Here is a 17,990-nt window from a genome sequence, read left to right as displayed (position 1 = left end):
AGTCCTTGAGAGTTCTTGAACAAGGGCATCATCACCAATATCAGTGAGCACCAGCAGCTGGTCATGACTTGTTATAGGATCCGGTCGTGATCGTGTTGACGAGGGGTCCATGTGTACTGAAGTATGTGGTATAGTAGAGCTGTTGGAATTCGTGGATGACTTGGCCATTTCGTCGACAAATTGTCGCTCGACAGAGCCGGCGACATGTCGGAACCTGAAGCCACCCTTCGCGTTGGTGAGCTATAGGTCGTCGAGGCTCGTAGGCCTGCAAAGTGCTACGTAGACCAACATCAGTGGATGCTGTTTGTCGTACCCGTACACTACCTGGGCGTATGTGGCCTACATAGCCTAGTCTACAAAGCGGCTATCAATCAATCTGGCATCATCCTCGGTCAGCATGAGGCCATCGCCCAGCCTCGTAAGAAATGAAGAGGACACTGCATCGTTCTGGTGGACGAAGTGCACTTTACGGTGTGGTGATGTGGATATCATATGTAACTTTCGTTATTGTATTCCTCCGGGGTCGAGCAATGCTTCAATATAGCTTGCTGAATCATCAGGAATGCAAACGTAATGTTTATTAGACTGCTATAAAAGCGGAGCCAACACTGGAACTACAGACGTTAACCTGATATGACGCCTGTATCATAGGAGTACACATCGTAGAAGTACCATGTAATGTTTATTGCTTTCTTGTAAAATTAGATAGCCAGCACCACAACCACAATTGACGTTGCACCGATATTACGCCTGCGTAGGCTGTTTTTCCAAACCAGTTTATAGACCTGGCATGTCTCAGTGGTAGAATACCTGATTACCACGCAGAATGCTTGGGTTCGATTCCTGCTGGGATCCCAATTTGTATTCTTTCCATCCGTTGAGTCAGCGCTGCCTATGCTGGTTTTCCTTAACGCTCTAGAATTTAAGGTACCAATGTCTGTTCTCGCCGTTCCTGAGTAGATATAAACTGTCAATCACCTGTGGCGCATACCCGTACACGGCGGCCCGTGGTAAACGGGTATGTGCCACACGTGTCTAGTGGAGAGGGTTTGACGACGTACGCGACAGGATTTTAATGTTATTCATGTCATGACCCGGCAATCATATTCGTCAAATCCTCTTACCCTCCCATGCAAATTTTGGTCTACACCAAGTGAAGAAGGCGATCATGAGAGCACCCAGACGTAGGCGGCTAGATAGATAGATAGATAGATAGATAGATAGAAACGCTCAAAGTGCCAGAGGTTCGCTAAGAAATGCTTCGCATTTAAAAATGATTTGGTTAGACTTTCTTCATTACTTTGCAATGAAGTCTTCTATAAAACGGCATATCAGGAGGATTTTTATTTGGACAGCATCAGTACAAAAGCTGCGGTCAAATATGCAATAAATCGCACATTTTCTCTGATTTCACAATTTTGTCCGCGAAGATTTGAAGTCTATTTCCCCGCTAAACATTTTTGTAGGAAAATACAGTTTCCTGAAAACGACACCAATATTAAGATGGCTTCGGGAGAGTTTGAGTTAGTTTAAGAAAAAATCGCGAACTTTGAAGGTTTTCGTTGTTTTTGAAGACACGTAGCTGACAGCTAAACACGAAAATTTCGGTATTTGGTAAATAGCACAACTAAACAGAACCTCTGTAGTAGCGCAAGCTCTGTTTCGAAGCTCAACACACAAAAATAGATTTTATATACATATTTTATTAGGCACAGTTTAGAAAGAGCAAGCAAACTTGAGGGGGCGCCACGATCTTGAAAAAGATTTTTCAGCAAAAATGTTTTGCCACAATACTCCATTGGTTATACGAAAAAGGTGTATATTAAATGTGCGATGTGAGAGCGTCACGTTTGGGACGCTCGGCATGAAATGACCTCATATATATATATATTGTATAAACCACACGCCACGTTATATATATATAGTACACGATATAGTTGGCTATATATATATATATATATATATATATATTGTCGTATATATATATATATATATATTGATATAGAACGTATATATATATATATATATATAATTCCGTTAGATAGTCGTGCATGAGTGCACTACACACTGCTGGACGGTCCTCCTTGCCAGAATTTCGAGCTTGGAACAATCATCTACATAGAGCTTGTTCAGCTGTGTGGCCTCGGCATGCTCCTCCCCTGGGCTCCTCACATACATGCACTCACCGTGGGTCCAGCAGAAAGTCATTGCAGCGCGTGTATGGCAACAGCTTTCGAAGGGTTCGTAGGAAAGCGGTGCAGGTTTGCGACAGAAGCTGCGCCTTGACAGGTTCAGCTACCGCAGGCATCCTGCTGGTGCTTCGTCACCTCACTGAGACTCCCGTCTGCCGGCTCGGACATCGGCGTGCTACCTCGTTGGCAACTGTTGTCACGGGAGTGCACAGCAGCCAGTCTCGGCTGCCGAAACGTTAGTAAAATGAAGAGCCGCTGAGCAGAGGTCGCAAAATGTTTTGGGCGCACGTTTGTCGACCTGTTTTCTGCCACCGTCGTGCATTTTCCCCCGGATCCATCCTCTGAATTTCCTTTGACCACCATGTTCTCGGCATGCGCTCCCTTTCCCAAAACACAGCGAAGAAACTCTTCGAACCTGCGCAGCTGCCTGCGGTCTATATATATATATGTGTGTGTGTGTGTGTGTGTGTGTGTGTGTGTGTGGTGTGTGTGTGTGTGTGTGGTGTGTGTGTGGTGTGTGTGTTGTGTGTGTGTGTCGCGCCGCCCTATGAGCCCCCCACCCCCCTCCGATGAAGGGAGACTTTAAGCCCTGCCGTTGTCGTAGACAACGTGTGTCTTACTTCGTCGTCCGTGTGTGTTAGCGCCACGCCCCATTCTGGAGCTTAAACAGCTGCGCTGTTAGAGAGGCCACGTGACCTTCCAGCGAGCGATGATGTCATTATATGACGTCACAGATTGCCAAAATTTGCGTCATCATGACGTCAACTGACATCGTAGATCGGTCAAAGGAAGGCCAGTGGCGTAGCCAGAGGGGGGGGGGCACACCGGGCCCGTGCCTCCCCCCCCCTGAAAGTTCTTTTCGCCATGGCACAGAGCTCAAAATGACACTCGATCACATTTGCCTGCCCGACCCCCCTTTAGATGAAGGAGGTGCCCCCCCCCCCTTCCGAAAAAGATTTTTGCCTACGCCCCTGAGGTGGGCCGATCCTGGAGGCTGTGCAACTTCACGTGACGTGCAGAAAGCTTCAGCGAAGGAGGAAGGAAGCGCGCTATCTGTACGGGCTGTCTACCTCGTATTCCGTCTTTTCACGCTGTGTTTCTTTTTTTTTTTTTTTTTGAAGCTTGTAGGGCTTGCAGCTAACACGTACTCAAACAGGGCGGCCAGACGCAGCGTAACTCAATGTCAAGGTGCTGCCGAACAATAATAATAATTATGAAGAGCGAAAATTAGGGACATTTTTGAAGATTTTTCACATATTTCGCGCGAGGCGAGAATATAGCCCTCAAGAGAATTTTTTGCTGTATTTGGTTCGTAATGCTAAACTTCAGAGCGCATGCCGGCATGTGTTTGTGTGTTCTTTTCTATGTCCCGTACCAAATTTGCGAGCTGAAGTTTAGCAATATAGCCCTCAATGCGAACAGAACTGCGGGTCACGTGAAGGGTGTTCACCCTACCTAAGATAAAGAAACAGCGAAACAAATATTATAACATTAACATTCGAGTATCACTTAATTGTACATGACTACACTGGCGTGCATTGGTATACACGATAAAAAGACAACTAAACGTAATGTTAAAAAATTCTTTTACACCATTTCTCTAGAACATGGGTCGGCAACTTGCGGCCCGCGGGACTCGTCCTCCCTCTCCTTGTCACTTCCTATCAGAAGGCTGTCATGACAGTTTATACCTCAAATGGGGTTGCACGGAAAAAAAGAAAAATAAACATGATTTATATTCCAGTTTTGCATATTACTGACAATTCGCCTAATTTTTTCTCTTTGCCTGCAAAGCACCCAACCCCCTACCCGATTTGCCGTGCGGCACACGCCGTGTAGGCTTCATGCAACTCGGCCCTCCGCTTCAAAAGGTTTCCGACCCCTGCTCTAGAAGTTTAAACTTCTAGATAATTTCTAACAATTGTGCCACAACGACTAAGCATTCTTTCTGCCCCTTATCTAAGCACGTGTTGCTCCCTGATCAGTCAGCATGACGTGTAATGACGTCACTTCGTTGACTTTGGTACATTGTCGATTTTTTTTTTTTACTCAGCGAAGCGCTGTATGGCTAGCAGAGGCGTACCCAGAAAGTTCTTTCGGGAGAGCGGGGAGGGGGGGGGGGGTGGAGGAGGTCAGCCTTACATTATGAATGTTCGCGTGCGGTTCTATGAGTGCGTGAGTATATACACATGCAAAATTGAAAATTTTCAGGGGGGGGGGGTGTCCCCACCCTGACGCAAAATCTGCGCCGGGGTGATGGGGATACACTGCGCCGGGGCGGGGATACAATGTACGGCGCAAAATCTGCGCCGTACATTGACCGTGCATAGTCGCCTAAGAGGGGGTGAGGGGCGCAAAATCTGCCTCATACATTGACTTAGTAGGGGGGGGGGGGCGCTGCGATGAACCTTCGCCCCCCTGATGGGGAACCCTGCGCACGCCTATGGCTGTGCCCCTTCTGTCTAGTGACGTACAGATGCATGCTGGCGCTTTTATCAGCAGGTGCCCTTAATTGGGACTCGCTATCGGGCGGACGCGTGTCGTTCGCTCGGAGAAAGAAGAGGGGGAATTGAAGGAGAACCAACGCGCGCGGAAGCGCGAAAACGCCGTGAAGCCGCTGCCGCAGTTACTGGCTTCCATCTTCACAGTAGTTCAAGGGTTCCGATTTTCTTTAATGACCACCTACGACGAAGTTGCCAAATTCTAAGATCTAGGTTTGGATACAGTGCATGCCTGGAATGTTAGGTATTCAGGCCCCTTAATACCTCGGATGTTGGTTGGCCGGCTTGTTTATCGGGTTTATCGTCCCAAAATATTCGGGCTATGAAACACGCAGCAGATGAGGGCTCCGGATAACTTAGATCACCTGGGGTTCTTTAAGGTCCGCTGAAATCGCACAGTACCGCGGCCTCTAGCATCTGGTCTCCATGAAAATGCGACCGCGGCGCCCGTGATCGAATCCGCGCCTTTCGGATCAGCGCCCGAGCACCTCAACCACTGCGCCACCGCGGTGGCTCACGAGTCGGTGGTAGAGTGTTCGATACCCTGCGCGCTTGCATGGTTGATGGTTCGAACCCGAACATGCTTGGTAAGTTGCGGGCTCGGGTCTTTACTCACTACGTAACACTGCACACATGTAATTCCTGTGGAGCCGTGGCCAGGGGCGTTTTGCTGTATTTTCTGATGACCGCCTGGAACTAAGCTACCATGACATCGACATTTCCAATTTTCTAGCGTACCAATGTCACAATTTTTGCCCATTTACGAGTTATTTTTCTAATTATAAGGAGTTACGTGATGGACACGATTTTGTTCCGATTTTCGATTGCACATCCGCGCTCTTTCATTTAGGTGGGCGTTAAAAAACTCTAGGTGGTCTAAACCAACCTGGAGCGCGCCGCTGTGCCGTAAAACGTAAGAATTTTTTTTAGTCTGGTGGAAAGGGTGCAATTGAACGTGCTAATCTGTGGTGGAGCGTTAATTCTGGTTAATAAAGGGTGCTCCTCGTGTCCGTGATAAAAATTTCACCATCTCCCACTAAAGGGAACCATGAGGGGATGCGAAGGAGCGCATGGTTCGACTCAGAGTTCCGTTCATCACGGGCGCCTTGCCCGATGTTAACGCGTCCTTGCATGTGGAGCACACCATGAATTCACTGTAGTTGCTGTTGCAGTTACTCGTCCCGAACTTTTGTTGGAGCACGCCACGCGGGTTCATCGCGCGTCTGCAGAATCTCGTTCCCCGACGCCATCACATGACTGCTGAGAGAGTGTAAGGGGGAGAGGCCACACCGTCTTACCCAGCCCCTTACACAGGCCCGAACGCGCTAGCGCGTGCCAGCACACGTGGTTTTGTCTGCGTTACGCCAAGCTAGGACAGCATACGGCAGCCCGGGCTCCTAAAGTGCTCTGCACGTATCATGATCAAGGCGGTCGAAGAACAAGACGAAGACTTCTCCATGGCGCGAGCGCGCGCTCAATATGTTACAGATGGCTATGGTAGGTTTTAGAAAGCGGACGGTCGCCAATGGAAATACGGACAAAGCCCAGCGCATAAGCTGCTTCGCATGTAAAAAGCGACTGGTGGAAGTGCCAGTAGAATGTCAGCCTAGCGGCATACGACAGCTACGGCTCGACGTAACTGGCCTCTCGTTTTTGCAATGCTGCAATGGCTCTAGCTTCGTTGCAGCAGGATGGCGTTTTGGGAAGGATCGTTCCCGTATTCTAGAACGACAGCGTAATTTATCAGACCAGGCCCGTAGCCAGGAATTTTTTTCGGGGGGGGGGGGGGGGGGGGCACTTGCTCAATGCCTTGACTATTTGAGAAAAACGCCTATTTTCATGATTTATTTTCGATGCAACACCATGTGTCATCAAAATTGGGGGGGGGGGGGGCGGACCCCTGACTATGGGCCTGCATCAGACCATCCCATTGGACATCGCGCCGTTGTAAACCAAGATCCGTACATCTTGCGCCCACCCGTACCATTTAAGACCTTCCAGAAGTCTTCTTTAATACAGCGCAAGACTGGAACGACCACCTCGCTCGCATCGTTACGGCCGCTTTGTATCCAGAGGCCGTGGTCATGTAAAGAACTTACACCTACTTTAAAGCAGCCGTAAAGAGTCATTACATATCATGCGAACTGTGAACCATGCCATTTCTTTTTTTTTTTCCTCTAATATCTTTCCGGGACGCTTAAGGTACGAATAAAGGTAACGGTGCGTGGTTTCTTATTGAAATAGATTCCAGAAAAAGAGGCCTGGCAAGAGTTGAAGCAGTGACTAAAAATATAATTAGTAGAGGTGTGCGAATATTCGAGTTTCGAATTCGAATCGAATAGTTCATAATCGAATAATTGGATTCGACTTTCGAATAGCTAGTATTCGAAGTTTCGAATAATTCGACAGGACGAATATCTAAACGCGACATAGGCCAATGGTGCAACTTGGTTAGGGTATACGGTGGCTAAAATTAACGCTAACGTCGCCGTTCGTTAAACTTTCACTGACATCCTGGTTCAAAAGCGAGCGCATGTTGATCTTAAAAGGAGATTATGTCATTTCCGCACGTAGAAACACACATGAGAAAACTGTCAAGTCCTTCACAATTTTGCGCCCGAAACGAAGGTACGGACTTCTTGCGTAGTTCGGTCGCATATGCCGCAAGTGCCGTAAGACGACCTGACTTTGGCCTGCGAAATTGAAACCCTCGGTGATTGGCTTTGCATGTAAAAATTTGTTCACGTTGGCAGTCGCCACTTCCGCACCGCACCACTAGTTCAGAAACTCCCATCGTTCCGGCGCGCAGTTAGAACGCTGCTGTGAACGGGCTCCCGAAGACTTTTGGGCCCGGAGACCCATGACGATGAAGCACATTACCGTTGTCAGATGAGCCTCATTGCTCGATCATGGGGAGAGAAAACTAGCTACCGTACCCCCCTCTGTTAGGAGGCCAGGAGCGCCGCTGCTGACTGGAATGGCGGCTCTTATATCAACATGCCTGCGCGCCCATAAAAGGTGAAACAAAAGCCACTCCCGAACAAGTGCGTAATGAAGCTGTCAGCACGCCGTACCGCCCCTGATTTTTTCTTTGTCTTGCCGTAACTGGCGGTACGCATTTCGTGTAAATATACTATTCGATATTTTTGGCCATTATTCGGCACTATTCGATTCGAATTCGATTCGAGAATAAATTTCAGTATTTGCACACCCCTAATAATTACCTTTATTTGCTCACGCATAGGCGTGCACAGGGTTCCCTTTCAATGGGGGGGGGGGGGGGGATCGTTCGTCGCAGCGCCCCTCTCCCCCTCGAAGGTGACCAGGGGGGGGGGGGGGGCATCACGTGCACTCACGTTCGTCACTTAATTGCAGTCATGCCGGCAATTGAGCCGCAATTCAAGAGCGCCAACTATATACGCGAGAAGGCCGACATCATGAAAGCGATCCGACCGTTTCATACCTGCAGTTTAGACGCTTCTAGAACCTCCGAGCGCGACTATCATGCGCCGCATGGGCCATCCTTCGATTTTGTTGTTGTACGTCTTTTCTTCGATTTCTTTCCGCCGCACTACGCGCCGCGCGCAGATCTCGCCGATAACACGGCGACGAACGATGCCGTGACGTAATGGCGTGCTCTAGATCTGACTGCAATAACGCATGCGCGAATATCGGAGCGTCGTCGTGAAAAAAAGAGTTACACGCGGGCCCCCGACCTCCATTTTCCTCTTGCCAGTTGCGCATGTTGCGAAAGGCAGTTCTTCGGCGTCATGGTATGGCTTACCACGATGTTCAGGCACGGGGCGTGTAGTTGCAGTACGTACGAGTCGCGGTTTAATTTTTTTGCTTGTGTTTGTGTGTGGACTTTACCTGGACTTATGGAGCTGTGTACCAGGAACTGCGCGGCCTGGAATTCATCGAGGACGACTGCGAGCTTCGTCGTCGGTCGGCATCAAAATGGTGAGCCCCAATATATGGCAGGCCGGCGAGGTGTGGGGCGTGTTCACCGAACGTCACTCGCTATAGTTTCCTAGCTCAACCGAAGTTAAAGGTTGCTGGAACTTTAGCGAGCGGTTCCTTGAAAACTGCTGCCACTTCGGGTCCAAACACCCCGTGACACAGGCGTGCGTACAGCTTTCAGGCTTAGCTTACGGTTAGGTAGGTAGGTAGCTTGTCAGGGGTTTGTGTTCACGGAAGGACCCGACATGGGGATGCTCGTGGCGCTCCCGCGGCCGTCATTTCGTGTCAGACTTCTGGTGCGTAACGGGGGTTTTCGCGGGCCGCAAAGCGTCGTCCCTGTGTAATTGCCTCGTCGGCTTGTCCCCGCTCTTCAAGAAACTGGCAACGTTTGAACTTCAAATCTGCACAACGCATCGCGTCGGGGACCTGCTACGAGCGGAACGCAGGTATGTTAACCCCTTGTTTTTCCTTTAACTAGTGGTACTGCCCGTTGTAGCTGGCATTTTTTTTTCGCGGTTTGCGTGTTCTCTTTGCCGTGTTAACTCTTGCCCTCTTTTTTTTTCTTTCGTAGCTTCAAGTTGGCTGCTAGGCCAGAGTGCACATGGACCAGCCGTGGCTTCGCGCTCCAGCGTTATTCGTGAGACTGCGTTTATTTTTTTACGCGTGCTTTCATCGCCTAACAAGTTTTGCTTTCGTTTCAGGAGCGCTGACGTACTAACACGCCCCGTGCCACTCCGGCGTATCTTCCGCACTATCGCCGACGGGAGTCTTGATGGCTGCTGGACGTGCTCCCGGCATTGGATCGAGTAAGCCTGTCTCTCGTATTTCCATGAGCAGTACAATAAACGCGAAGGGCCACCTTAATGCTTCTTCAAGCTTTCTTTGTTAATCGCAGCCATCGTTCTCTCAAGGGTAAATACGGTCGTGTCGAAGGGTTTGGGTTCTAAATGGTGACAGCCACTTTAATGACTTGGCAGCTTACTGCCTTGATAAGCTAGCATATGGGCTCTGCGGTTACCGTAGCCGGCCATGGTAAGCGCATGTATTTTTGGTTGATAGCATTCCAGCATGTGCCTGCGTGTGCTTTAAATTTGGGGACGTTGACCGCGGTATAGTTTGCAATTTTGGCACGTTGCGCGCGCGCGCGATAGTTTGTAAATTTGTTCGTTGGTCAATTTTTCTTTTTCTTTGCTAGTCTTATACCGCCCTTTAAAAATAACTTACCTTTATAAACATTTACAACCTGTTTACTAAGAGACGCACCGAGGAGGCAAGTACTATCGTGAGCAATATGAGCTCGAACACGCGACAGCGTGGCGAATAGCCCAAAACCGAGATAACGTGATACGTGGATGGCGCTGCCGAAACCGGAGGGGAAAGGAGGGGCGCTCTTCTGCTGACTGTTGGCACTCCCGTTTCGCTAGCGTTGCTGCGAAATGGCAGCTGATTGCGTGCCATCGGCCGCTAGTAATGATAACGCCAAAAGAAATTGCACGAAAAACAAAATAAAAAGACATCAAAATGCTCAGCCAACACCACCTAGTTATAATGCAAGCATGGCCTGTGCAATAGTGCAGGCTACGTCACAACTGACATCTCAGCAGCTGCATAGCCTGATGGGTGTGGCTGTGCGCACTGATGTGAATTCATATGACCGCTAACGGCCACTGACGCACTATAAGCTGACGTTTTGCAGCAACGATATCGAGGCGGGAGTGTCAATAGCTAGCGGAAGCGCAGCGCCCTTTCCACTTTGCTTCCGACACTGGCCGCTGCGAATCAGCCGATGTAGGGTTCGAGTCTATCAGACACGCGCTCGCGTGTTCGAGCTCATATTGCTCACGATAGTACAGCAAACGCTACTGGTGACCGTAGTAAATTACGCTGCAATTAGGACTCTTAAGCAACATTACACAAACCAGGGCTTTCTCAATTACGTTAGCATGAGTTTCATGCTGCGTGTCACACACAGGCCCGTAGCCAGCAATTTTTTTTCTGAGTGGGGGGGGGGGGGGAGACTTGCTGAAGGCCTTGACTATTTGAGAGAAACGCCTATTTTTTTAGAGAAACGCCATTTTTCATTGGGAAGTATCTGAATGGGCATTTGTGGTGTCTTGACTGTGTTCGCATTTGCATGCCCAGTCTTTTAACATCGATACATACCAACTAGCTCGACTCAGTTACTGTAACTTGCTCCTTCTTGGCCACTAGTCCCATGAACTGGCAAAGAACAAGTTGCATCCACTTGTATACATTGTGCCTCGAGGGATTAATAAGTTCATTGACTTCATCCCAGGAGCGCCGACTGTCTTCACACATCCCCTGTGCCACAACGGCAGATCTTCCTGGCGGGTATCTTCCCGGCACTGCCTCAAGTAAGCACTTTCTCATATGTCCACGAGTAGATTGGAGTAGATTAAACAAGAATCGTGCTTCTAGCTGATTTAATCGCAGCCATCGTTCTCTGAAAAATTTACTACGTCGGGATGTGCTGGGGAATACCTAATGGCAGCCACCAGTGACTTGGCGACTACAGTGTGGCGCTGATATAAGCGAAGATGAGGGTGCTACGGTTATCATTGCCAGCAATGGTAGGTGCGTATTTCATCACGAGAGAAATGCCGTACGTTTAGATATAGGCAGCACATTAAGAAAATCTAGTTCCTTGAAAACACTTAGTAAGTAGTCGGCAAATGCATGAGTGCACCTAACTAAGCCGTTTGTTTAATCGTTAAAATGGAAGTGACAGTGATAGAACGACACAGTGCGCTGACGGCTGCAATTCTATTGCAGTCTAGCGTCTAGCACTGCTTGTTTCCGTCTCGGTAAATTCATTTTGTCAGCTTAGTCATCCACGAGTTTGGTCTTAGTGCCTCTTCCTGGCCAGCAGCTAGTACACAGAGAAATAGTGCAGTTCCTAACCAGAAAGGCTTCCTTAGTGTTTTAGAGTACAACTCTAAGTTGCTGTATCGAATGTTGGCGTTCCTAGTCTGTCAGTCATGACAGACTACAAACGCAGCAAAATACAAATGGAACGTGGGGAGGATGGTGAAACGGCACAGGGTAGCAAGTTCCGCATGAGACAAGGTGCAATAGTATTTTCACTGTCCGTCGAGGCCACAGCTCATTGCCACCACTGTTGAGGGGACCCGTGCATTAGGGAGTCTCTTAATCGCTGGTAATTTTTAACTCCAGGTAACTGCCAAACCACTTCTATGTTGCGAGATGCCAGGTAGATGGCTCTACTTCGTAAGTGAGAGGAGCTTGTACTAGTATAAATTCTTTTTCTGCTCCAGACTGACAGGAGTGATGCGTTTTGGAATTTGCAAAAGTATCGCGAAAAGCCTAATTGCTAAACATTCCATCTTGGGCTTATGTTATGTTCACTGCATGGTGAAGCCCTCTCTGAACAATTTCCAATGCACCATTTCCTGCGCTTGCAGATTCCATTTTATGCTTGCAAATTTCTTCGTCACACCACCTAACCCATTGCTACCCTCGGTCACACTTCCAGTCTCTCGGTATTCATCCAGACGCTCTGACCACCGGTTATCTGTCCTTCTCGTGGCATGACTTGCCCTGATCCGTTTCTTTCTCGTAATGTTTCCTCCAATATCTACTACCCCTGACCATTTCGACTCTCATTGCTGTCTTCCTTAGTTTCAACTAACTTTTTTTTGTTTCATCGGATTCTGTGTGGTCCTTTTAGCAAATTTTAGTTTCTCTCGCTTTCTGCCCCATGTTAGACCTGACCAAGTGCAATGGTTTTACCCTTCCCGCTTTAGTGGCAGTGTTACTATGCCGGTGATGAGTAGAGAATGCCTACTGTATGCACAACAACCACTTCTATTCTATGAACTTCTTTTGCATGAGTAGGCTCCCCTGTTAGCGTTCAATCTCTACATACTCTTCTATTGCTTCTAGGATACAGTTGAACACACTTTTCTCTCACCATACCACCAAGAATTTTTTGCTTTCTGCATGTTGAGCTTCAACCCTGCTTTGACGCTTTTCACTTCTTCAGTCATTTCTCCTCAGCTGCAGTTATTCATGAAGTGTACGGTGTCGTTTGCAAACTGTAAATTGTTAGAATATTCTGTTAATCTTCCTATTTCTTTCCAATCTAGTCACTCATACTTCCAGACATGCAGTGAACAGCAATAGTGATTGTATCTTGTTGTTGAACATCTTCCTCAATAGTGGCTTTGTTGCTTTTCTGGATTAGGAGGGTAGCTGTGGAATAGCTTGTTCCATGTAACTTTAGCCAAGACTTCAAAAATTAACGGCTCGTCTCAAGCGTGGAAGCCTTGGAATTTTGTGGGTGTCTGTATGGGGGGGGGGGGGGGGTATTGTTCATTCAACCCTTTTAGTAGTCGCGCCCAACAAGTTGCAACATGGTGGCCTTCCTTCAAAGGACCCTAAGCTTCAGTGACAATGGCAGATGTTGCATTAGTAACTAATTTTTGTTTGCGCTGCAGTGTTTCATTGGTGCAACTTTTACCACTGGCTACAAGTTGCAACTCGTATTGGGCTCGACTGTGCCTTGTTACCCAAACACTTATTGAGCTGTGAGTTTAACATGGTAATTAACTGAACTAATTAGCTTATTGATTAGCATCAAAAGACATTGCCATATCAATTCACTTTACTGTACCTTGTGCGTTTGTTAAAGGACAGACTTGTATGGGCCTTTGGCATTACCATACCAGGGTTTTCCCCTTGCTTTGACAGTAATTTTTAGACTACTACATCTAGAAAAGGCGTACCATCGGCGCATTAGCGGTAGTTGTGTGCTTAGAGCCAGTATTTTTCATCACTTAGTATGGTTTGTCTTCATTTTTGCTTGAATTGCCAACCTGTCAAAGTTGTAGTTCGGCCCAAATAACCTCGGAATCGAGCAGTGGCGTAAATCATGAGGGGGTCAGGGGGGTCCTGACCTCCCTTGTGGTCGGGCTGGGGGGGACACCCCTTGCAAGTGTCCCCCCTTGAGATTTAGCTTTCGAACATCACATTTTCGTTACTTCAGTTATATACAGCACACTATATATAGGCTATACGGCACAATTCATTGCAGCACTAGGCTATTCCTAAAAGGTTACATGGTGAATGGAGCTGAAGTTAAACAAAAGCTGTACCTTAATGTGCTAGCGTTCGCACTTGATTGTTTAACACGAATGACATATTTACTAGAAGTATGCTAGCCCATTTATGAGTTAAACTTCTGAACTTCACTTTACCAACGTACGTTTCTACTAGTGGCTGCTCATTGCTGTTGTATTAAGCTCCCTGGCTGGCGCCGAGGCCCATGCTCGCTTTCCTTATTTTATTTCCAGGCATGACTTTAATTTTGCATAATTAAAAATAAAACTTACATTCCTCAAAACGAAATGGCCGCCGTGGCAGGATGTGTCCCCCCTTGTGATTTTCCTGGATTTACGCCACTGCAATCGAGCATTCATTTCCTGCAGAAAGTTTCACTATTTTGTTTTTGACCGAGAAAAAGAAAAGTCTGACATTCAATAGTCATGATGCCTAGACACAAGCGCTTCAGAACAAACTTTGATTGATATACGGCTGCATTCGTTCATCACCGCATTGTAGTTTTACCATGCTGGATGGGTTGATGTTCTTCACGACCTAGCTGGCGCAGAGCTTGTCGGCATCTGCTGACTCACCTGGCTCTTAGCATGGCTTCAACTTTCCACAGGTTTTTGTCGACAAAATGAGGTTTGCACAAATTGAGCTGGTTACAAGTCGCAACCTCTCTCCCCACTCGCAAATGACTACACCACGCTTATCAATGCGTGGACAGCAGCTTCTACTCTGCAACCATTGTAGCGTGAAGCCTTATACGGTGCGGTAATAAACAAATTCAGCAGTGCATCCGTTAGTTTTTGCATGGAAGTACTTGAGTAGCGGTGCACAAGCATGCGCCTACCTAAGATTTCGCGTACTTCAAGGAATTCTTCCTCTGAAAAAAAAAGTCTAACTTCAGCGTGAGATGAGTGTTTGATTCTGTAGTTATTCAGAGGTGGCCTACAACTTTGAAATTGACACGTTAGGGATCGAAAAATTTTAAAATCTACCAGTTGCATGGTAGCTACCATTGAAAGCATCGTGGATGTACAAACTACTGGCAATGTGCAGTTGGTACAATTTTTCTAGGCTTGTTCTTGTTCTCTATCGTGGCCAACTCATACTGCAACACTCTGAATAAAGCAAGTCGGTGCAAACATGTCTTTGGTTAATTGCTGTTCACTCATTAGCAACCATCATAACGAGGTAGGAAATATTGCAGCGAACATTTAGACGGTCAATTAGTCTGATTTTCAGTTCACATTTAATTGTGATTTTTATCAATTACTGTATCATATTTAAATTTGATACTATGCTCTTGTAATAGAACAGACTTGATAAGGCAATGGGAACGGTGCATACAAACCGAATGTGCATTCACCTATTGTTGGGGTCATTGTTTCACTAATGTTAATAACCATACCAACAAAGTAGCATGGTTATTAACATTAGCGAACCTGTTGCAAGCTAAATTAAACTCTTGTCACAAATATCTACTTATTACTTTCAATGAGCTTTACTGAGTAAGAGTTGGTAGTAATGACTGACTTTATCTGGTAGAGAATTTCACTACCGATATTTTTACTACGTTCATTAAGACATTAATGCTTTTTTGAGACGTGCAAGACTAGTGTAATGGGTTGAGCCATTTTGTAAGAATTTTTCCTGAAAAGTTAGCTTGCAAAACGTACACACAAGACAACAAGGCAACACAAACTGCACGTGTTCTCTTCTCTGGTCTGTGTTTGCACGCCCACTCTTTCAAGATTAGCCAGTTAGTATTTACCCTCACTTTTTTAGAGGGCAGTGAGTTAGGCTTCCACTGCATCATCAGTAACCTCTGTATCTAATGTCGTTTCAGCTCTACAAACTCCTCATGCCACCGGGTCTAGCAACTGCAGGCAAGGACATCGTCAAGGAGTTTCAGCGCCAGCAACACATCGGGAATCGCCACAAGGATCGTCGTTACTGCTAGCTTCAACATCGGCATCAAACAAAATGGCAGGTGAGCCTGCTTACCAGGCTGGTGAGGGTCACTGTATTCTCCCACGACGGAAGTGCATGCAATAGCTTCAGGTTTAGCGAACACTAGGCAGGTAGGTAGCTGTTAGGGGTTTCCGTCGTGGGGGCAAGACCCATCCGGCACTTCGGTGCGCTCCCGGCCACCATTTTATGCCACTTTGTTTCCTACCATGGAATGTGGGTTTTGCGGACGCAGTGTGGCACCCGGAGTTATCGTGTCAGCCTTTAACATTTCAGAACCAGCGTCAACTTCAATCGGCATGTCATCATCATTGATCAGGTTGGTTCCTTTTTGCTTTTGCTATTTTGTCGATTCCTGCATTCGTCCTCGTCTGCCGCGTTTCTTCTTGTCAGCATTCGTTTGTGCTAAATGTAGTGATCACTAGACCCTAAAATCTAGTTAAATCTTTAGGTGAACGTGAAAAAACCCCAGGTCGTCAAAATTTCTGGTGCCCTGCACTAGCCTCTCATATTCGTATCATTTTAGGGACTTAAAACCCCAAGAATTACGTAATTAAATCTAGATAAGTCTTCATTTTCTTTTTTTCTTATTGCACTACGATTGCAAATGTCCTATTCCCCGGTGCTGCCAACTTGTAAAAGGTGTGATACCTTCATCAAGCGCTCCTTGCTTTTAGTCTCACGCCTTCCATCAGCTCTTGTATTGGCGGGAAATAGATGATGATAATAATATGACTGTCAGTTGATTACTGTCGGTGTTACTGGTCCATGTCTTTCCAATTTTCGTCATTGCGATGTTAACTTTTGCCAACATTTATTTTCTCGCCTAGACGCACATGAGTGCTACCTTGGTCAGTCGCTGACCTGATCCAGGATCTCTGGAGCAGTGTCCATGGTGAGCGCCGATCATTCTTAAAGTACAGATTTTTTGGCTAGTTGGTTGTTTGTTATAAATGACACCTTAGTGCTGGAAAGACAGGATGTCAAAGATGGCAGGATATATGCTGACTCAACATCTCATCTGGCACTTAGCATGGCTTTAACTTTCAAAAGGCTCCTGTCGACAAAATGAGGTTTGCAAAAATTGAGTTGGGTAATTGTGCCTCGCAATGGACTCCTGCTTACAAATTGCAACCCTTCTCCCAGAACGGCAAATTGAGCTAGATGGTGAGGATTCATTGTGGGCGAAGCGCAAGAAATGTAGACGGAAAAGAGAACGCCTGATTGTGTCGTTCTCCTCTTTTCAGTCTAAGATTCTTGCGCTTCACCCACAATGAACCCTTCTCCCCACTCGCAACTCATTACACCGCGCTTATCAATGTGTGAGCAGCAGTTTCTATTCTGCAACCATTGTAGATCATGAAGCCATATACGGTGTGGAGATAAACAAATTCAGCAGTGTATCTCTCTGTTATTGAATGCGTGAGCACACCACTGTTTAAAATTTCCCATACTTCAAGAAATTCTTCCTCTGAGAAAAAAAAACAATAACTTCAGCGCGAAATGAGTGCTTGATTCTGAAGTTATTCAGAGGTGGCCTGTAACTTCATAATTCACACATTAGCGATTCAAACAATTAACAAATTTACCAGTTGCATGATGGCTAGCATTGAAAGCATCGTGGTTGTACGTACACACAACCGCTAATGTGTAGTTGGTAAAATTTTTCTAGACCTGTTTTTGTTATTCTGTATGCCTCCAGCCACGAGAAGCCTGCAGACACGAGAACACAGAGACCAAGGCAACACGAACTGCATTTGTGTTCTCCGGCCTGTGTTTACATGCGCACTTTTTCACGATTAACCGGTCAGTGTTTAGCTACTGCATGTGTCGAGGCACTCATTGGCTGAATACCTTCTTACCCTCAAAAAATATTTCGTGGGCAGCAAGTTAGGCTCCCACAACGGAGTGTTTTGTAAACATATCATGGTTTTGGTTCTTAAAACGCTGGAACTAGTTTCACATCAGTGCCTCTGTTGCAGCTCTACAAACCGCTGGGTCTAGCAACAGCAGACAAGGCCACCGTGAGAGTTTCGGTGCTGGCAACGCATCGGGGCTCGCCACAAGGATCGTCGTTACTGCGAGCTTCAAGATCGGCATCAAACAATAGGTGAGCCTGCTAACCAGGTTGGCGAGGGTCACGGTCTTCTCCCACGACGGAAGTGCACGTAATAGCTTCAGGTTTAGCGAACACTAGGCAGGCAGGCAGGTAGCTGTTAGGGGTTTCCGTCGTGGGGTTAAGACCCATTCGGAATGTGGTTTTCACGGATGCAATGCG

General features: G+C 47.0%; 1 long non-coding RNA gene across 3 annotated transcripts; it reads left to right on the top strand.

Annotated features, from left to right (window-relative positions):
- The first annotated feature begins 8,114 nt into the window (after window positions 1–8,114).
- LOC119394684 (uncharacterized) lies at window positions 8,115–17,990 on the top strand. Of its 3 annotated transcripts, none has more exons than XR_007416358.1 (6): window positions 8,115–8,653; window positions 9,225–9,290; window positions 9,355–9,459; window positions 10,950–11,028; window positions 15,591–15,734; window positions 17,823–17,990. It is a non-coding gene; the product is annotated as an uncharacterized LOC119394684 (long non-coding RNA). The 3 variants fall into 3 exon arrangements; XR_007416357.1 differs by having other exon boundaries at window positions 15,591–15,829; window positions 17,918–17,990; XR_007416359.1 differs by lacking the exon at window positions 8,115–8,653 and adding an exon at window positions 8,780–9,099 and having other exon boundaries at window positions 15,591–15,829; window positions 17,918–17,990.

Source organism: Rhipicephalus sanguineus, chromosome 5 (genome assembly GCF_013339695.2).
Source record: "Rhipicephalus sanguineus isolate Rsan-2018 chromosome 5, BIME_Rsan_1.4, whole genome shotgun sequence".
Classification (NCBI taxonomy): Eukaryota; Metazoa; Arthropoda; class Arachnida; order Ixodida; family Ixodidae; genus Rhipicephalus; species Rhipicephalus sanguineus.
Note: the sequence above shows the minus strand (reverse complement) of the source record. Positions and strands in the feature narration are given on the sequence as shown.